Genomic DNA, 23444 nt, shown 5'->3' with positions numbered 1-23444 from the left:
AATTCAAAGGTGCATCTTTTAGGCCTTTAGAATACATCTTATCTCTTACCTTTGGATAGCTTTTACTCCTGCACACATTTCAAATTGTTATATATGGAAGAAACAGTTTGAATTTCTTTAAATATTGCTCTGCTTTTCAAACCCCTATAGTGATCTTGTTCAAGCTGATGCTGGAAATTTAGAATTGAAAACCAGTCCTGAAACGATCACAACAGTGCCTTGCATCCCATCTTCAGTCTAAGGAAAACTTTCTTGAGAGGAAAAGCAGCAATGGACTAAATCCATCTCTCAAATGGGAGTGATTTCTTTACCATTTGAAATTCCAAAAATAAGGGTTTCACAGAAATAATAGCCTAAAAGCATTTTCTATATTCTTTTAGGAAGGTGAAGAGACTGTCTCAAAAATAAGCTTCAAATAGCTTCTCATTCTCTTGTGGAACAAGGCAAAACAACAAAAAAATATAGTATTGACTAATGCATTTTTCAATACTATTCAAGAACATCCTGTATCACAAAGGCCTGAGAACCACAATAAAATAATTTATTGGTACAAAGTGTAAAGTTTATTACTGATGTTTTTAATGCCTTTAGTCCTTTTGAATCATGATTTTCCCATTCTTTTTCACATACACACAAATGTTGATAAAGCTCATTAAATCCTTCCTGATGGCCTTTCAAGGGGAGACTAATTTTAAAATTAATACGTATAAGGAAATCAATCTTCCTTTAAATAATATATCTAAGACTAGTCTAAGTAGCATTACCTTCTCATTTATCTTAAAAATGCAGTAGGTCTGTCGTTACTGCTGCTGATATTCCTGTCATCTTGTTAAAATTATGTCAAAGAAAATTTTTCACAAAGATTCCGATGGAGGTTTCTCAAGGTGACATCACAAAAGGTCAAGAACAACTCATTCTATAAAATTTGGAAGACTATTTCAGATTAATACGCATTTGTAAGTGATCAGATTTCAGGAGATTAATTTTATATGTACAAGTTTGTCAAGACATCTGTCTCACTTGATAAATATCTACTGTTCCCAAAACAGATGCTTGTAAGAGTCCACGAATTATTACAAGAGGCTGTATTTAGTTCTGTTCTGTGTTCCTCCTTTCAAGCCTGCTGAAGTATGGAAGCCTTGAGAGAATACTTTTTTTTGGTTCTGTTGGAAAAAGTAGCAATACTGACACTCTTTGTAACCCTGTACAAAATAAACCAAGTAGAAGTGTCACAAAAGAGAAAGAGATATATTCCTTCAAGGAATCACTTTAACCAAGAAAAACACAAGTACATGGATTCTTTGCATGGAACATAGGGAGCTGCACGAAGAAAATACGCAAAGAACTTGAAAGTTCAGTGATATTCTTTGTCCTATAAGGAAATGGCTGCTACAAGTATATATATATATATACACACACATATATATATATACACACATATATATATATGTGTATATATATATATACACACACACACAGGCTCGATGGAGCTTGTACGTTGGTTAGAATTAATTAGCAGAACTCATCTGCCCACATATTGTAAACTTCTACTTAGAGGCTAACATGCTCTTATCATCAATTAAAAACATCTGTTTTAACTGACATACCAGACTGTTCATGTGCTCACTTCAGATTAGGAAAGAAAATAAGAATCACAGAAATCACATAGCAAATCAAGATTGCTTATAGCTTAGTAAACAAGATACTCAAAGCATTCCAAAATGATGTGAAAATCACAACAGGAAGGCAAGGGGAGAAAAGACACATACTGCTGAGGATATATACCGAAGAATGCAGGATCAGTCACAATCAGAGCAAAAGTTCATACCCATAGAGGATTGAGTAAAAGCCCACTAAAATTAGAGAAAGGACAAATCCAGGCTATGTCAGATACTGAGAAATTGCTCAAGAGTTGCATGTTATGATTTCATTACAAATGCAAGCTGAAGAAGAAACAAGACTAAGAACAGCTCTAGACAGCAAGTGCAAACAACCAGTAACCACCAGCAGCAGAGCAGAGGCCAGCAGCCTCTCCCACCAGTCAACCCTAAAAGAGGACTTCAGTCCACAGCCCCCAAAATCACCTGTTTTCTATAACATTTTAGTGCAAACCACAGCAACAGAAGACATTCTCTTTCCAGCTAAGAGTTGAAGGTCTCCCTCCCATCTAAGGAAGCCTACCACATTCTTTCTGAACAGCAAAGAAATCACACTCTCTAGTCATGCATGACATGCAGCATTAAGTATGTTTTTTTCTGAGTGGTCTTTTTTCTTCAATATCTTTTTCAAAAAACATGCTCTGCTAAGTTCTTTAGATGCTCAATCAGCAGATAATACAGAGAAAAATTCTGGTTAGGGTAAGAAACTAAAGGAGAGAAGGGTAGGATAGGGATTTAATTAGAAGTCATCATTATGTCACATTGGCACATTTAATAATACCTGTTACTTGTGCTGAATGAAGTAATTTTTCTGCAGAGAAAAAAAAAAAAAGTTAAGTTCTATATCACAGAGTATTGAATACCGAAGGTATACGTGTATATCAAGGAGAAGAGACTACAGAGTTCAGTTAGGAAAAAATAGAGTAAGTTTGACAACTTGGGGCAGGTATGAACTGCATTTCTGATTTGTTTATAGCAAGTGCATATTTACTTTGGTAGAAATTGGATGCACATTTGTCTTATTTGCAAGCAACTGCTGTGCAACAGTGCTACTTGCACTAAATATCATCAGAAGTTACTTTTAGTAAGTTTTTCATGTTTGAATTCTCTCTTAATTTGCTTTTATAGCAATACTTTCTGGTTTTGCAACTTTGATAGCCAACACTGTAAATGCCTTAAGAAAATTCCACACACATTGTTAGTATTTGCAATCCATTAGTATTATACATGGATGTACTAATATTCTTACTCCAGTTAAAGTACTCAAAATTATTTGATACAAGGTGGAAAGGAAAAATCAGTAATGGAGAGTAATGATACACTGAAAACGGTAGGTGAGGCAACTACACTGGCACCAAAGCAACATTAAGAGAAGCTGAAGATTTTATTGCACAGTACAAGATGAGGAAAGTCTTAAATGCTTTGGCATTGTTACTAGCAAGACATAGAAAAGCTACTCTAACCATTTCTTCCTGTGCAACCAACATAACTGTATCCGAAAGAAAAAGAAGTCAATGAAAAAGGATATGCTTGAAACTATTTGACTATAATGATCAAAGTATGATATAAACAAGAGAACAGCAGTTTTGAAAGAAAAAATAATCTATATTTGATCTAGCTCAGGCTTCCTTTGTGTCAGCACTTTAACACAGCAAAGGTGCTGACAATAGTTCTGTTAACTGTGAAAACTACTAAAACTAAATGAGGTTTTAAAGACTGCTTACCTTTAACTGACGGACTGAATTTCAAACCTCCAAACAAGGCAAAACCCAACATATACCACTTTTCAGTGTATTTTGTGCATGTAGAAACAAAGCAAACTGAAGAGAAACAATGTTTTTTCTTGATGCAAGTAAAAAACAAAACAAAACAAAACATTGATTTCCAATCCCGCCTAGTTTCTCATTCTAAATTCTAAATTATATTCAGAATATCCCCAATTTACCATCAATGCAATCAAATTGTAGCTATTATTATTTCAAACACTTTTTCCTCTTCATAAATACTGAAGTTTCTTTAGTATGGCATGGTGCAATCTGTATTATCATAATTGTTATAAAAGCAAATAACTGATGAAAATATCCTTCCAGAAGTTATTGTTAATGTACTTACAAAACAAAGTGAACATAAAAATTATTTATTTTCATAACCAGACAGAAAACAGTAATAGTAAATAAAACATCCAGCAAACTAAAAATACTGAACTGTGTAAACAGTCATGTGCAAATTAACTCTTGCAGCCTTGTGGACTCATTTTGTTTCCACTTAACTTCACTTGCAACCACTGCAGTGGAAAATATGGCTCCCACTACTCCTGCTGAATTACAGACTTAGTCCAGAAGGCCTGAGAAAAGTCTCAGAAGTCTAGATCTCATTTCAAAGTACAAGAAATAATTGACACAAGAAATAGAATATATAGCATCCTCGGCATAATATTTCAATACACGTATCAACAGCTAGAGTACCTAAGCCCCATCAAATAAACCCCAGCAATGCCACCCATTTTCACGTCTCCTACCATGACTTTTCCTACAACATGCATTTATAATACGTTCTCTACATCATCACAGTCAGAAACGCTGGACTGCACTCACTGTATAAGACTTTTACTATTATACATGCTCCTGGAAGGCAAAAATGGTGCCATAATCTTTACTGCTAACAGCCACATCCAAATTTCACAATTCATTATGAAGAAACTTAATACAGATGGTATTAAGCAGGAATTTATAAACGTTGCTTTAACTTTGAAAATGAAAAGCACAGAGAAGCAACATTTAGCAGTAACTTGTAAATGTAATCTTCTGGTCTAAGAAAATTATCTCTGATTACCGTACATAGTTCATACAATCTGTCAAGTACTTGTTTTATACCTGAAGATATGATGGAGATGCTTTTCTTATGCAGGAAATAAAAGAAAAAAAAAAGTACAAGGTGTTTCTAATGTTACTTTATGTTACTTTTTGGTACTATCTCTATATAAGAAATTTACACTGTTTCTGAATGCTAACACTTCTAATTCTGTATTGGAAGGCAAAACATCTCTAAGTTTACCCATAGGTTTCACATGATCTTGTCTGATTCTGTAAGATTATTTTCCCTTCCAGAATGCTTCAAAATGTGTTTTTCTTTCTTCTGAATATTTAATCTGACATTTTATGCTTTCTGTTGATAAAGAGATTGAGTACTAGAAACCCTGGTACTTTCATTCACTGTAATTAATCAAATTACACCAAATGAATGTAACTTGTTACAAAACACAGTGGAGTCACTGCTCTTGAAATACCCTGAAGGCCAATGATTGGATAAAACTAGTACAAAACCCAAATGGTGATACTTTCTCTGAACTAGAAGAAATATTTTAATTTTAAAAATGCTAAATAAGACCTTATAGTATCTCAGTAAAATGCATATGGCTAAAAAAAGTCATAAAATAAGAAGCATAAAACTCCCATCTTTCAATACCAGAGAAAGCAAGTCAGAAATAACAGCTACAATACAGTGAAAGATGAACTTTTAGCCGAGAAATAAAGCACATCTTTAGCTGCTCTTCCTCCTAGAAGGAAATTCTTAAGCAATAAATGCTTATTATCTGGAAATAAAATACATAAGAGAATTTCACCCATGTATATGACTAAAACCACCAAAATATTTTCTCTTAACCACAAGTAGATTATAATTGACAGTGCAGGAGATTAAAGACAACTTCATTAGTTTTCAGTGCCAATCTGTCCTTACAATGCCATAATTATGACTGGTCAAGTTGATGTTTAATTTGAACACCTCTTCAGAATACTGATTATCTGTGTTTTGCAGACACCAGCAAATACATACATCAAAGCTTCACACTTCCACAGAATATTAACCATGATCCATTGTTCTTATATACTTTTTCAGTTGCAACTGAATGCAGTAGGACAGTAAACAAGTCTACTTAGTCATTTTCTTACAAGCTATTAGTGTAGAAACTATAACATTCTATTCTCCCAAGAAGCTTAATACATCATACGAATAAAAGAATTTGAAAAGATTAAGCATGAAATACATGAAAAAAAAAAATCGAAGTATAGCTGGGTCATGATTGGAGAAATTCCATTATTTCTTTGAGAGTAGATAGGAATGTATGAAAAACAAATTAAACAAAACAAAACCAAAAAACAATGCAAGTTTTAAAGAACAGACACATGGAAGCACTGTGCATGCATACAGCCTTCTCCACTGGGCACTTAGATTTTTTCTTAAAGATCATTCCATAAAATATTTTTGTATGTCAGAGAATTTTTTATTCAGAAATAAATTCCATTTACTAGTCATAAATAGTATTACCTCAAATAAACACGCACTAAGATAGTTAAAGGAAAAACAGTGTCTCTATTCACTGAATAAAAAGCAACATTTCTACATATCAAAACAAGTTGTTTAAGCATTTGAAATATATGAACCAACCTCAGATACAAACAGTATGACACAAAGAATTTGCCTCATATAGAACTAATATATCATAAATCTCAACAGAAGTCTACCAGTGCAAAGCACTCATGCAATGAAAGCATTTGGAGAAGACTTCCCACCAGCTTTGGACCCTGAAACTAGGAAGTCCTTTTCTAACAACTAGAACATTTATGAACTAGAACATTTTCCGAGAGGTGGGAAAATTTCCCAAGCAACATGAGAATTTCATCACTGGAGGTTTTTTTTGTTTTGTTTTGTTTTTTTAAGTAAGTTCAAAGATAGTAGAGGCAATGGCTACATATTTTATTTTGGGAGACTCACCTGGGCATTAAGAGTGGCAGCAGAAACTTAACTGCACAAAGATGTGTTTGACTTGATCAAACAGTTGATTGCAGTAGCTGGCAACTAGTCTAGCTGTGGACTAGCTTACTTCAAAAATTCCCTCCAAGCAACAAGCTGCCCATCCAGGCTGCAGAACATCTCAGTCCTGGAGATTTGAAGTCAAACTCACAGAATCGTACAAAGGTTTGGGTTGGAAGGGACCTTAAAAATCAGCTAATTCCACCCTCCCTGCTATGGGGAGGGACACCTTCCACTAGACCAGGTTGCTCAAAGCCCCATCCAACCTGGCTCCATCCAATCTGGCCATCCACTTCTCCAGATGCCTACCCATACTCTACCTTGAACAGAAGTTGGACTAAGATCACACAAAGACCCTTCCAACCTTAATTGTTCTATAATTTTGCTTTAAGTATAAAATGAATCTCATCAGTTATATCTTCACTATACCTGCTTTGTCTCTGGCCATGCTTGTGGTTAACCCAGTTCAATAACTATTATTCACACAAATCACGAAGTTTGATGTCAGAGATGAGGTTTGGCATAAAGACAGTGTGAACTTTATGCCTCAAGTTACACAGCAATTCAGTGTTGAAGCTCAGAAACAAGACATCTTCCAATGCCCTAAATCTACTTTATTATATAGTACACTAATATAGATTTAGTAAATATAATATTAAAATATTAATTTGTTACTTTGTTGGTTGAGAAAATGTAGGAATAGATCGTAGCAACTTTTAAAATTTCTGTGATCACTTTGTAAAATGAGAAATTGGAAAACCAAAATTTCACCCTACTTATATCACAGTAAACTCAGAACTTCAGACATAGTTCAGAACTTTTTTTTTTTTTTTTTTTTACCTCAGAAGTCACTCTTTAAGCAAGCAGGGATTAGTAGCAATACAATGACTTACACTTACAATTAACTCTAATATCTTGCCAATTAACTAAACAGAGTTACATTGGTGCCAGTATCTAAAGAGAAAGCATTCTCATTGATCAACACTTCTGACAGAGCTTCTCATCATGCCAGGATACTGAGCAATAACAGTAATTTAATAATGCTGTCTGCAGTGCCCAGCCAGCAGCTGCAAGGATAGGAGAATAAATAAGACTTTCAATACAATCAAAATTACAACATTTCTGGTACAGTAGGAACGGTTGATGACAAAGCCCCCACAGATAACAAGACCTGGTTATAAAGTCCTTGAAAAGGAGCAGTACAATTAAAAACACTAAGCACAAAAACTTTGTACTTTCTGTTCACCTGGCTTTTTTAAATAAATCAGTTCAAAAACCACAACAAAACACATGCAGGTCACTTCACACAGCAAGTTAACAAGACATTGAACACGACTCCTTTTAGTATAGAAAAAAACAGAAGTATTCATAAGCTGTCAATACACAAATAAACATTGCTCAAACAACTGGGTACAGAATTCACTGCATCCAAAACCTGAGAAAATGAGAAAATGGTTACAGAGAAAATATGTGCCTCCTTTGCAGTTTTTATATGCACCCTATGCTCCAAATGCAGTGTATAATCTTTTTGTTTTTTTAACCTTTTTTTTCTTGTTGTTCTTTTAAAATATGAAATAGTGTTAAAGGTTCCATTAAAATGGATCTTATTGTCTTCGTTGGAGAACATCAACATCATGCTGAATCAAACCTCTAAAATTTCTGAACTTTCAGTATCTGCGTAAGTAATGACATAAACATTAAACTTGTTCAATTAAATGTACCGTAACAGGAGATAGTTTTCTAAAATTGGTACTGAATTTTTGTGTATGTAATTGTTTTAGATGAGCAAATGTATTTTAAAGAAATTACCTCTTTTCCGATCAAGTTAACCATTATCTCTTTTGACACCCATTTAATTGGCAAGGATTCAGCCGCTCTTTCTAAATAATTCCATTTCCTAAGTACTAATCATTTAAATAGTTTTTGCTGTCTCCTGTCTGAGAATCTCCAAGATAACCTCTGTTGTTTTTCCCATTTATACCTGATTTACAAAAAAAATAAAATAAAAAATGATTAGATGAATGAAGGACCTCACAGCTTCCAGCCTCAAAGCACAAAGCAGAAGCAATTAGTTTATACACAAATGCTTTATCAAAAGTATATTAATATTTGAATCAGAGGTAATCTCTAGTTTTACAACACCTATAGTTCTCAGGTTCTATAGGTTATAGTTCTCAGTTTAAGGTGAACTATATACATATAAAAAACCACCAACTAACTAATATACATGGTTTAAGTATATTTTCTGCTTGTTTGTGTCTTTCCCCTTCCTCCCCATTTCCTTTATTTTTCCTTAGTGGGGATTGGCAAACAGAGCTTCCCCTTCCATCAGTTTTCTTGGTAATTTATAACCCAGAAGTAACATGTTATCATAGAAGTTTCCACACATTATTTCCTCTGTTAAAATCAATCTGCATTATGTTTCATTACCTTGGTTTTGATAATGCAAAATACTTCGGTAGTTAAGAGCACTGCTGATGGTGGGGATAATCATTTTGCACAAAATTAATCTCAAGGGCCCTCAGAGTAATGCAGATTTACCAGAGAAAACACCTATCCTATTACGCTTAGCAGTGCTAATTTAAACACTTACAGACAGAAAGATTTTGTTTGTGACAGGTATTTTAAGTTTGGCATCTTTTCAGAAATTAGAAGAAACCACACTCAAGCACTGTTTTCAGGTAAAGATAACAGCACAAAACTTAAATATCTATGTATTTGATAGCTTCATAAGTATTTAGAGTTCATATGGGTATGAGTTAGACAGTGCAAAAGCAAAACAGCCTTTAGAAGTGTTTCTTTATAAAAAGAAAGTAGTTCTCACAGACGTACAGAATGGTTGAGATCAGAAGGGACCTCTGTTGGTCCTCTTTTCCAATGCCCCTTGCTTAAACAGGGTTTTGAGTCATTCCTTTTCATTCCTTCTATTTATTGTTTTTCAGCACTCAAACTCAGCCTTGGCTTCTTCAATGGGATCTAGCATTCCAATGTGTCTGTGTTATGACCTCTAGGTTCTAGCCATTACAGAACCAACTGTATTGATATATGAAAGACAACCTATTTGACAAAAGACATTTGTTTAAAGTAAAGCATACTTAACTTGCCAAAACCAGATTTTTTTTGCACTCTGTCATACCTACAGTTACTGATTTGCCTAAACTCTTGAGCAATTTTGTTTTCATATTCTGTGTTCCACCAGTACCAAGTCTCAACCATATTGCTTCAGAATATAGATACTGCCAGAAAGCTATAGTACCCATAATACTAGTTCTTGGTTACTTGCTACACCCCGTAACTTGACTTTCACCTTGAGACACCAACTCTTGCTACAAAAGAAATAGATTGTTCCTTCCTTAATATGCAATGAAGTTAGAGTCTTTTCTACTTTGTCAGAGTTACTCCTGTTTTCCTTTGTTATTCTCCAAATTAGTAGGAAAAAAAATGATTATCACTTCAGGATCTAGCTGCTGGTGCTGTGATATTTTAACTATCACCCTTGCTGCTATAGCTGAGTGTGTTCCATATTAAAATCAATAGCAAAAGTCAAGCCACTAATATGAAAATGCAACTTCTGTTTTCAGTTAAAAACATGAATTCTCGTTTCCCGTAGCAGTTCCAGAATCTGCAGTTGCCATTCTTATCACTTTCACAAAGCTTTTAAACATTAACTGCATTAAATAATTAATTTGACATTAGCTAAGTAATCCACTGACCAAAGAGAGAGAAACTGGCACTGGAAAATGATTCATTTGGAGGTTAAATTAATTAAAAATAGTACAGTAGTGACAGAATTTAATCTCATACTTCTCATGAGTATGGAATCACTCACAGCTGCAGCAATTTGTGATAAATCCATGGAGAAATTTCATGATAGAAGAGGAATTAATTTGAGTCACCCCTAAGAGTATGTGTGTTCACTCAACAGTGCCTACACATTAAACAATATTAAAAATAAACAAATTGAATAAACCAAAAGAATCTATCATTTGAGCTAGCATGTGATATATATCATCCAATATAAAGAAATTATTTGCATCAATAAAATTTAGAGGATCACAGCAGTGACTGGGAGGATCGGAATATTCTTTACTGTCTTTATCTGTGTATCTGCTTCCTTGAACAGGTAAAGCTCAATCTTTATATTCTACTTTTATCAGGATACCTCAAACTTCAAAAACTTGAAAAAAAAAAAAAAAAAAGGGGGGGGGGGGGGGGAGGGGATGACTTTAAAACATGTCCCAGACAAGAATCTGTATGTATTTTAGAGTCAGGTGGAAAAAGAGAGAAAGATACAGAGCTGGAGACAACCATAAAGAAACAGACTACTGTGCTAAGTAATCTCAAAAATACAACCACTAAGCAGCAGAGCCTTAGTTACCCAACTCAACAAGGACGATGTACATTGTAAGATCATGCTTAGTATATACACATGTATGTATGCATACAGTGAAGCATATAAGCTACACGTTATACTCATTCCAAACTATTTTTGACGCTGATGAATGAAAAAGCCAGTCAAGTATTTTCTGATCAATGAAGGAGCTCTTAACTTAACAGACTGATTATCCTTTGATAGGAGCTTGATCATATTAACAAACTCCCATTATATTACCTGAATAGTCATAGCTCGAGCTCTAGCCCCCTGATGAATGAGTATAAGAAAGGCCTATATTCAATATCCAATCTTCAAAAAAAATTTTTTTTAAATCTTAAAGACTGTTTTATGTGACTCAGCTGCAACCACCACTCAGACAAGAGCAGAAGCAAAGCAGGCTGAACTGGAATAATCTTGCCAGGTTCTAGGCTGCTCATGGGATGGCTGAATGAGGAAAGACTGCCTTTTGTAGGAAAAAAGAAAGAAACAAACCAGTTCCACAAGGAGGAGTTCAAAATATGTTTAAAACGGAACTCCATTTGCTATCTTTATATTTGTGTCCAAGCAAGCCTATGTGAAATTGGAAGAATGAATGAGATAGAATGGTAGAACGCTGCTCATATACTGAATACTGAGATATATAGATAGATAGATCAGTATGTTTATTCATATACTGAAATTACTACCAACTCAGAAGCCTAAAAGGATAGAGAGGGATCTCTGGGCCTGAATAAAAAGAGGAGCAACTGGATTCACAAACAAATTCAGTAGGAAAGAAACATCAGAAATAAGCACACGATGGAAATACAAGATATTCCAACTACAAGGACTGAGGCTTCTGCTGTAGCTATTGACCAATCCACACAATTCTTCTCTGCAGTTTAATACAAGAGCTCCTGAATACATGAACCTTCTAAAGTAAGGTTCTAACTATCCAAGTACACAGTGTATTTTGAGTGGAGAGTTGGGGGGAAAAATAAAGAAAGATATATAACTTGGAAGATTCTTTCCTCCTCACCTCTTAATAACATAAGGCTGATGACAGAACCTGTTATACCTTAGAGGCATATTGTAATAGAATACATCTACAACTGAAAGCCAAAGATGTTTTTGCAGCTTACACATATATAATCTAAATGGTTCCAAATTTACTAATGCAAGTCCTAATGACAGCATAGGCTGCAGCATGAATTGTACAATTCTGCCCAGAAGCCAAGGTAAATACTCATGTTAAGCATGCCATCTGTAGAAAAGAGATAATATTTTGTCCTGCTGTTGGTATTACTGGCAGAGTATGTTACATGTGTGAAGAGAAACTTTGACTACAGCTTATGGCAACAGCCACATTCGCTAGGTGGTACTGTCAGACAAATAATAGTAATGCTAATAACTAGAAGGAACTATTAAGATGAATCAATATATAATGAAATTATAATGCATATGTAAAACATTTTTGTCTATCCATTGAACAATTATGAACCACAGAATACAACTGATCTGGCAACATAGCTAAATTGTTATTGATTTGCACTGACATTTTTTTCTCCCCTCTTCTTGACAACATTTCTAGAACTTTTAGCTAACCAGATATTATGGCTCATAGCAAAGATGAAATCTATTATAAATTCTGCACATCTGCTGAGATATGCCATTCTGAAATTAACTGTCTTGAAACCTACATTTGAAGCACATGAAAGGCATTCAATTTCCTGATATGAACTCCTCTTATATCAATACCTAAATTTAAGATAGTTTGCATTCTTCTTCATGCTGCAAAACAACTAAAAAAAAAAGTCTCTTTCCTCTGGGATCACAAGAAATCAAGACTAGTATTTTTGAACAGTTGCTCAAAGAGGAAGTCTTCATCTGAGAAGACTAACATTTAAGTGTCTGAATAAATAAGTGACATAAGTTCTAAATAAACATATGACACAATCAAGGCTTTTGAAGTCGAAGTCATGAAAATCCAACAATTAAATCTAAGTTTTATTAGTGTTAACGTAATTCCCCACATTTTTTAATAAGCAATTTAAATCTGCTTTAACAAGGATTTTGGCATACATTATAGACTTCTAACATCTAGTATAGACTAATGAGCTTAGACATAGATACTCGGGAACCACAAGTACTGCAGTTACCGATTAGAGATGGAGGCTAGCATCTCTGAAAATGATATCTCTAACACGGATTTCAAGCGTGTAAACAGGCGAATACACACTGACAAAGTTATAGTAACAAGGAGAATCTGGTGAATTATCCTTGCACCCAGTTACGATGCAAATATTATTGTTTCAAACAACATTCATTCTAGGATGTTAAAATCTCTCATCCCCACCCCCCACGCTGTTGGAGGTTCCTGTTGGGGAAAAAACATTGCATTTGTCTCACAGGCACTGAATTTATCTCTATGTTAACTATTCTTAAACTCAGCAGAGATATAGAGATATCAGATACGAGCATCACTAATACTAGTTTTGATGAGGGATGTAACATTTAAACTTCTTAAATTGGCATACTACTGCCTGATTAGTCTCCCTCAATCCTTATCACTAAATTATTTTTGTCCTCCACTGTTAAAGTCATACTCCCAAATTTATCAGTCCACAATAAACCAATACCTTGTAACTTCAATAACACATTTCCTCATTAACTAGAAAAATCTATTTATCAAAGTTCCAGTCTCAGGCTTTGGCAAGATTTACACACAGCTAATAGACAGGACAGTACTGGGTCCCACTTCAAAAAGAAAACCACAATAACAGGGTTAGAAAAATGGTTCCTTTAGCCATTATCTATTCATCTGGCTCATCTGGAGAATTTTAGCCTTGGACTACCGCCAGTTTTGCCTCACCACCTGCTCATTAATACTCCCCCTTCTGTAAAACTTATGTGTTCAGGTGTTGAAGCTGGAAACATCTGATTAGGAAAACACCCAATACAATGAAAAGGTGAGTTAATATGCACTACACAAGCACAGAGGCAGAGGTCTAGTGCAGACAGGCCAAGACAGAAGTATGAGATTAACGTTACAGAACAAGAGTACAAAATAGGTCAAAGCCAGCAGTAAGTCATTCAGGGGACAGAATTAACTTTAAGGAAAAAAAAAAAAAAAAAAAAAAAAGCAGTTGGGCTTTGCTGAGAATGTTGTTTTGCTTTTTCCCTAACTCAGTACTTTTGGTTAAAATTAAAGTCTTTTCCTCTGAATTGTTTTTAACATGAAAGTCAGAATAGTTTTCTAGTATGTTATGACTTTGCTCGTACCCACCTCTGCACCTACCTAAAGTTAAAAGATAGAAATAATTGTTCTAATATGCTGCAAAGGACTTACATTTTTATCTGATACTTCACTTGATACTCAGGAAGAAAAGTATGTGTTTCATTGAAGATGCTCCTAAATTAAGTTTCCTTGTACAAATTAGAAACTTTGACATTTAAAATGAATTTTAATAGGGTAATAAACTCAGAAAATTTCATAACTCCATCCAAGATATGAGGCATCTCTGACCTACCCAACAGCTTACACTGAATGAAAATCATCATTAAATTTTCATGAGGCAGCAAACCATTAGATATTTTAGAGTTACTTGAGTGATAAAAACAAATATGAAGAAAAACAGTATCATCCATTTTTCAGTGTCTTTGCAAGGACTTCAGAAGAACTTCACAATATTGTGAATATTTGCATTAAAAAAAAAAATCTACTTTTTATCTTCCTTATTCCAGAGTAAAACGTTACAGTTGAAACCAACCAGATTAAGTGCTCAGAACAGGAAGTAAATAACAAGAATGTCAGTACTTACATATTTCCACCTAACAGTTCCTTGAGGCTTGACTTCTTAAAATGTGTTATTTGTATAGGTAACCTGAAAAATAGGAAACACCATACTCAGTACTTCTTGGCAACCAACACAACATAAAGATTTAACATTATTTCTTTAAAAAAAAAAAAGTTACAATCTGGTATTCCATCAATTATGATGTTCTGAATATACATATTTAGATGAAATTCCCTTCTTAGATAATCTTTTCCTCAATTACTTGACATCCATCTAATTTAAGCAATCGCTCCACTCCTTTTATTGTGGTGACAGTTACACCTACAGTGATGATTATGTTTATATAGTTGCAGTTTTAAGAAATGTTAAAAATTGGTCCAAAACAACAAATAATGCTGATTTTCTGGCCATGTTCATTTAAAGTGCTCCTCCTGGAAATATGACAATTTTATGGAAGAGAACCAGACTTGTTACAACAGCTAAGGACAAAAAAAAAAAAAAGGTAATAAAAATATTTTTTTTTTACTACAAGAAATTTAAAAGTTCCTCTTCTAAAAACTAGTAGACAAATTGGAGCTTATTACACTGAAAGATGGAAAATATGAATTGTGGAACAGAATGTTCGTGGTTTGCATCTGCAAAGAGCTTCATAAAGGATGCCTCAACACGTTTCCAAAAACACTGATTTAAAAAAAAATAAAAAAAAGGTAAGGGTGGAATAAGTGAATGAACATTATTAGAAGACTAAAACGTTCTTTATGTGACTAGAACAGACCTTCATTAGTAACAGGTTTCCTTTGCAAAAAAAGCTCAAAGCAACAACAGACTAATTATGTAAATCTGACTGCATACCTTGACAAGAATAGATATTAATTTAACATTACCAATGCCATACAAGGAAGTGAGACGCGTACCCAGTGCATAATGCACGCTATATTTAACAGTAAGACATAAAAGAATAGGTTTTCATTAATAAAAAATATTCAGTACTGGTTAAAGCTGATTCACCTTGTATACCTTAATCCATATTATGAAAGAAAATAAATGGAGTATTTACACAAAAGGAAAAAAAAAAAAAAAAGTCATTTGTCATATAACATCTTTTTTCAGTTTTTTTTTTGGCCACCAAGCCAAAACATTCATTGCTTATTCCACTGTCATGGAAGTGAATCCTGCAGAAACTTGTATGTAAGGATTTTCAGGGAAGAGGCAGTATTACTACCTTTTATCTTTGTGAAATTAAAACTATTACCAGGCTAGTCAATCTACTGCTGCAGGATTCTGTAAGTTCATTAACAGCATTGCTCAAATGATCAGTAATATGAAGAGCACTTACAAGATGCAAGAGAAATTCATGTACCACTACATCTTAGGTTATTCCACAATTCCACACACACCCTTATACACAATGATTTTTGCCATATTTCTCTGCAATAGGCTGTTGTTAAAAAATAAATAAATAAAACATAAAAATAAAATTAAAAAATCATGTTATAAAACTCTGTTGAAGAAAGGGCTTCCTAAAAGGCAGTCAAATGAGTTGCACATAACAAACTTGAATAGAGCCTAAGAAGTCAGAGTTGGGTGAGGAGTCAACACATACTATTTTCAATCAAGTAATTTTCACTATTCATTAAGACCTCAATGATTGGGTTCCCACTCTCCTCCCCATTAAGAACCATCAGGTACATCATCAATTAACATGGGGGTTTTTTGTTCCCTCTCCCTCTCCACAGATGCTATTTTTAGCGTTTTCCCCAAGTCTCCTTGGACTTCTTTCCCAACTTACTCAGAATCACTTAGATGAGCTCAGAATGGAAAACCTTTTTTTTTCCATTATTTTTAAGTATATATGTCATCTGACACCATCTATGTTTTGTAGCAGGTTAATGACCAAATTCTCTCATATTTATTCTGCATAAAATGCCAGGCATTATCCTCCTCCTTGTTGTATATATTTAATAAAATTAGAAACGCAGTTATGAAAACTGTTCCACATCCTCACACTTCATTATTTCACTGCTCTCACTCATCTTATTAAAAGATTGCTTTATAGATGCCTTATAATCAGTGTTTGTAGCTTGCTTTTTCTTTTTCTTTTTTTTTTTTTTTTTTTTAGCATTATGAAAGAGTAAGATTTATTAAAAAAAATACTTTATTACATGTGAGATAGGCTTCGCTTGCAATTAAACACCTTCTGTTAATCCAACAAATATCCAGTAGGAAGCATAGAAATATTAGGAGACGCTACTCGTTTTGAACATAAAATCAGAAATGTGAAATGTGGAGCATGATACAGATACTGGCGCAACAATAATAAATACTATTCACAGAATCAGAGCCTTTCCCAAATTTTACATTGCATAAGTGAAATATGTTTTTAATGAAAAGTTATTTCTCAATTTTTCATCTTTAACTGATCATTAACACTCCTAAGATATCGATAATGATGACACTGCAGTGTAGCTTTTTTCTCTTTATTTGACAACAAAGCAGAACAATGTGAAAAGAGATACACATGAATACAAAACAAATATCTAAAAATAGCACTAAGAAGTTTTAGAATTAATGCCCTCAATTCTTGCACATCATGGAAGTTGATTTTAAGCAAATTACATCAATTTGAAGAGACAAAGAGCAGTAATAAAGCTGCAAGTTTCCTACTGCACTAAACAATGATAATGACCCAGGGAGCAGAACACCATAACCACACTTGGGTAAGGTCTTTCAAAAGAAACAGGATGATTTAAAAATTAGCATTACAGTATAGTCTTTCCACAAAGGAAACAAGATTCAGTATTTATTCTTAAAATAAGGAGACAACAACCTTTTTTTAAAACAAAAAATCTGTACACTTACTCAAGAAAATGAAATTAGAATATTTATATTCATAGATGTTAAACTGGGAAACAAACAAGTAAAGACATGACCCCTGATATTTGTTTCTGCTCCATTTATCCACCTGTTTTGACAAGCATCTAATTGAAAGCTGAAATATGAAGGAGACAAAAGTAGCACTGGCTACTTTAGATGTAAAGAAAAGCAGCACATATATACAGTATTATTTTACAAGATATTTCTCTTGTTCTGATTTATATAGGGAAATTATGATTTTTATCATTGGTACTTCCATTGGTTATTGCCAAATACTGTCTGGATTTCAAGATCTAAACTAAACTTTTTTTTTCTGTTTTTTTTTTTTAATAAGCCATGCCTATGAGGGGAAAACAAATTCTAGATTTTCATAATTCTCAACTTTTTTTCTCCTACTGTTTTTCATGTTCCTTGAAAACTTCTAATAAGAAAAATTGTCAATTAAGGAAACTGTCGTTTTGGTTAAAGCTTACCTTTGGAATGCCATATTATCATTTTTAGTATTCTAAGCCTAATCAGGGACTAAACCTGCTATATCAGATTATTTGTAAACACAAAACCAAACAGGATAGCTTAGTCAAGAAACGGCAAAAGGCAGATGAGAAGTTTAATAGAAACTGAAAAAAAAAAAACATCCTTGCTACAGAGATGCAGTTGTTTTCACAAAGCTGAAGCCTACACAGGGTTAAGACCTCCAAGATACCACTGTTAAAGAGATGCAGACAAATTTCAATACAGACAGTTCCATAACTGTAGATGCATTTACCATTCTGAAATATAAATGGCAGCACGACATAAAATCACAAAAGGTGCTTACCAGTATATTTAATTCTATACTACCGTATACACGTAAGTAATACTACTGGATGTAAGAGCTGAGCTGACACCTAAGACCAATGAATTATGTACCTTGTGTACAGACTGAGTTATGGGTCACCACCCATTACCCACAGTTGCACCTCAGGACCATAAAGAAGCTATACCACCAACATTCATACAATTTCTTGGGGATGTCAGTAGGTGCAAGTATAGTTTTTATTTATTGAGTCATGTTCAAGTTTATGTTTCAGTGAAACAAAAACACACACTGACAAAACCCAAGAACAGAACCAGAGTAAGTGCCGAAAGGAGTATTCTGAGAGCAGTTACTTGATGGGTTTTCAGACTAAGAGGTGACTAGAGAGTTGTTTGCACCTGAGTGAAAATCACAGTCCTTTGTTCAATTCCTAGTGCATTAAGAGAAACAAATTTATTTAGCCTTGCAAATAAATATACTCCTAATAACTGTAACATCCATTTCTTCAGGTAACTTCTGAACTGGATAATTGGTTAGGTTAAAAGAATAGTATTAAGCAAGTGCAGGACAGAAGTTGCCATCATCAGGGACAACATTAGCATAGGAAATGAGATGTGGGTAGTAATATATGGACAGACAGGATATCCTAAAATATAATGCAGTTTTCAAGGACAAGACTAGATCGCTATTGGAACAGAAGTTCAAAGGGCTTTTCTGAAAAGACAAGTTTTTCTTAGAAGGAAAACTGATTGTATTCTTAAAACCGTTACTTCCTTTGATCTCAACATTTCCAGGAATTTTATAATTACTGAACTGGTTAGTGGGAACTGTACAGAGAAGTTCATGCGTGGGAAACAGTTTGCTCCTATGCTTGCTGTATCTTATTTTTGCCCTCTGATCCACAGTGCATTCTCTTGTTGAAAAAGTAGGTATAGTATCTGCACTTAATCCACGACAAGAGAATTGCATAATATCAGCTATTCTATATGATGGGAGATGGGCTCATTGGTAGCATTCGGTAGCATGATCCCTGTTAGGACAGCATCATCGTATCCTACCACTAAAATGCATGCATTGCCTTATCTTGTTCTGGATCAAAAATACTTGTAAATACACAGAACAGGATTCAACCACATGAAAGAAACCACAAGATTTCTGCCTTTTCACAGAAGTGTAAAAATAAACAATTTCCTTCCTCTTTCCTCAGAGTAAAGGATAAAAATAATTTGATAATAACCTAGCAATGAAGAACTCAGTATACAACATAATTTTTTTTCCTCCTTTCCATTCAGTGCTAGATTAAACCCTTTAATTACATCCAAATTCCATTGTAAAGATATTCAAAAGTATCATGTTGTTCAGTTTGCTCTTTTTTCCCCATGCCTTTCCGATTGGAAGTACTAATATCTTTATTGTAGGAATGGTCCTTTAGGTGTAGCTCCAGTGTGACTCCTATTTTTACCTTTTTTCCTCATTCCTCTTTCTCACAGATATTCTCCATTACTTAAACTGGAACCTTTCTCCCTGACTTTTTCCTTTTAGAGCAACAATGAATTAAGAGGCTGTCAGAAGGATTTGATGGTCAGGGACCAACAAAGACATGAAGACAAAAATAACAGAGGGAGGGATGATATGGGATTCATGGCAGACAACCAAGCTAACTTTAGGGCAAGGAGATGTGAGGAAGAGGTTGCAGCAGAGGGATAAGGTCAAGAAACAATTGAAATGCAAGGACAAAGATCATAGAAAAAAGCATAGTAGGAACATGACTATAAACAAACTTTCATAGCTACGACCCTTGCTGTATGATGATGAGGCATTGTGAAGCCAGGTCCCGTTTGTTTTGTTATTATGGGGACTTGCGAGACTGTTACGGGTTTGTTTTAAATTAAAAAAAAAAAAAAAAAACAAAAAAAAACAAAAAAAAAAAAAAACATGTAACCATGTAACAGAAAACTTATCCTTAAAAAGTGAAATGTGTTCAGAGATTTTAAATGGGTGATAGAGAAAAAATAATTCATTTCTGAACATGGTTCTACTTGCAGTGGAACAATACTTACTAGAATTTAATAAAGATCTTTTAAAAATAATTCTTTTAATTGCAGTATTATGAAATGTACAGAAGTAGCACAAACATTAAGTGATCTCCATTTAACTGATCAGTCCTTGTTACAAGCCACTCTTTTTCTCATGAGAACGGAGAAAAGAGCGTTAGTTACTCTGGACAAATAACAGCACAGTATTAGAGCATTTTGAGGATTCTAAAGCTTTTAGAGATGTTATAATTATTTGGAAACTTTCCAGTAAGCACTAAATATCCAAAATAGCACCTGCAGTCAGCTAAGTTGAATTACCTGTTTACCACTTCTGAAAGTTAAAATATTACGTGAAGTTCACTGAAAAACTCAGTACAAGAAACCAAACATCCAGAGACCTTTTATAGTTTTACAAAGTATTAATTTGATACACAGTGTTGAGAAAAAGGGTTAAGAAAGATGCAGATAGTTCTATCAGCTGGGAAAAGAAGTTTGTGTTAAATTTTTACTGAAGGAATTAGACTTTAATGGCCAACCTATGTAATATTCCATAAATCATCAGCAGAGTCTGGCCAAAAGAGCATAATAGTGAGGGATTTAACACCATCATCTTGCTAATTGAAAGGACCTGGCCTCATTAGGGTCATGCACTGCAAGTGAGAATGATAACACTGCAAATTATCACTGCTTTGCAGATGCCAGCATGTCCTACCTGTAAAGGGAATATGACCAAGCACATTGAATTCTATTAATTAAAATTTAGTTGTCTGTCATATCACATACCTCTCCCTCTCCCCTCCCTCCCCCAGCATACATGGTTTGTAGAAGGCTTAGAAACAGATGGGAAAAAAAAAAAAAAAAGGTAACAATGTCAGCACACACCATGTTTTTCCTCAAAAATTAGAATCACAGAATGGTTGGGTTGGAAGGAACCTTAAAGATCACCAAGTTCCACCTCCCAGCCACCACATCAGGTTGCCTCATAGTGAAGAGTTTCTTCCTAATATCTGAATTAAACCTACCCTCTTCTAGTTCTAAAATGTTACCCCTTATCTACATCACTACACTCCCTGACACAGAGTCCCCTCCTCTCCAGATTCCCTTTAGGTACTGGCAGGCTGCTATAAGGTCTCCCCAGAGCCTTCTTCAGGCGGAACAACCCCAACTCTCTCAGCCTGTCTTCACTGGAGAGGTGCTCCAGACCCTTGATCATCCTCATAGCCCTCCCCAGGATCTGCTCCAACAGGTCCGTGTTCTGAGGGCTCAAGAGCTGAATGAACACAGTGCCCCAGGTGAGGTCTCACAAGAGCAGAGAATCACAGAGGAAAGGTGGAGAATCACATCCCTCAAACTGCCAGCTACACTTCTGCAGAGGTCTCAGTCATTTAGAAAAATGAATAAGCTGTTCCACATAGCATTCATATTGATATTCAAGTTAGTCCTATAGTGTTCTGGGAGATGACAAATGCGAGGTTTGTAAGCAGTGATGTATATACACAGTATCGACCCAACCTCACGAACTGTACTCATGGAGTTCTCCTTTACTTATACAAATAGTACCACTGAAGTCAATAAGACAACTTAAGCCAAAAACCTGAGTCGTACAAGAAAGTTAGAAAAGAATCATAGGGACTTCACAATGTAGTTTTAAGGAGACTCAGTTACCAAGATTTCTTCCACTATTTTTGAAGAACAGCATTCCAAATACACACAAGCAAGAGGATGCAACTGCTGGAAACAAGTTTCAGTTCCCTGTGGGTTATTCTCCCTTCGATAAAGGTATATTCAGCATATGCATACAAGAAGAATTCCACATTGCTGTTCTTGGCATTTAATTAGGGGGTAAAGGAAAACGTGCAGGACTAGAATTTTAAGTGTTGGTTTAATAACCTTTATCCAGCTCATTTCTGAATGATTTTCTTCCTCTCTAGAGAGGCTTCTAATGTCAAACACTGGTATTAAGGTGAGTCATGGTTACTGAAGAGGCACACAGAAGGCACATGACAAAATTATTAATTATGGGAAGGAATCAGAGTATTCATTTCACTCCATAAATGTTCTTCTAAAACAGAATATTTAATATTGAACTCAAATACTCTTCCAGTAGCCAATAATCTTACTGTTGTTAATAAAAGTTGGGGATTCAGGATACCACTTAAAACTGTTTCAAATTAGATTTTTAGAACATACAAGAGACTGAGAAGGCATAAACATTTATTATTTTTTTAAAGTACAATAAAATAAATTGGGCATCTTTGTGTCTAAGATAATAAGTTAAGCCACCTCAATACAGTAATTTTAAATACACTCATTCATATGAGTTTGCTAATGTTCATTTTTCAGATTCCTTACTTTCACATCAAATATTAAGAATGGGTCAGTAATATTTTCTGCTGATATCTGATATCCAGCACCGCATATTCGTAGACCGAAAGGTATATTAGAATGCATTTTATACTTAAAAGCAACACTAAAGGTTTGTTTTTTTTGTTGTTCTTGGGTTTTGTTTGTTTTGTTTTTGATGTTTTTTAATACAATAAAGAAGAAAAACAGTATGGAAGAGAGAGGTATAATTAAAAAATTTTCTTCCTATCTATAATTTTACATAAAATTAAGTCACAGTTATTATTTTCAAAATCTCACATAAAAGTAGTCTAAGCCACTGCAGCAGTATTTTGAAATCCAATAAATCCTGTAGACTTGGCCTGAAAATCTGAGACACCAACACAGTGTATATATCAATAAGCACAGTACCAAATCAAAAGACAGTTTTTCTAAGCATTCTAGCTTAGAGAAATTTAGGAGAACCTGAACAGACAAGAACACTTCCAGTCAAAACATCCTATGGAAATGAATTCAGTAGGCTAAATAAATAGAATCTATAAAGCCTGTGGAATTCAGTGCCATTGGCTGATATTTCTTTCAAATACATCTTTTCATATAGTTGTACTTCATTTGGAGCCCAAACACCTCATTGAATTCAACATGAAACTGTGGAAACAAGTAAAATCTTTCCCAGGTTTAAGTCTTATTTCTGGAAGCTACTACTAACAACACAGCATAATCACAAGTACATGCTATTAATCAAAAGTTTACATGTAAATACCAATTATAGTG

At 34.4% G+C, this 23444-nt stretch overlaps 1 protein-coding gene across 1 annotated transcript in view; it reads right to left on the bottom strand.

The window, feature by feature from the left end:
• Positions 1-23444, bottom strand: part of FHIT (fragile histidine triad diadenosine triphosphatase) — a 561360-nt gene that overhangs the window by 477012 nt on the left and 60904 nt on the right. The window contains exon 2 of the mRNA XM_082768094.1: positions 14646-14708. The gene's annotated coding sequence lies outside the window, so the exon portion shown is untranslated. The remainder of the gene's footprint in view (positions 1-14645; positions 14709-23444) is intronic.

Source organism: Aythya marila (genome assembly GCF_965140915.1).
Source record: "Aythya marila genome assembly, chromosome: 10".
NCBI classification, from domain to species: domain Eukaryota; kingdom Metazoa; phylum Chordata; class Aves; order Anseriformes; family Anatidae; genus Aythya; species Aythya marila.
This window is presented reverse-complemented; position numbering and strand designations above follow the sequence as displayed.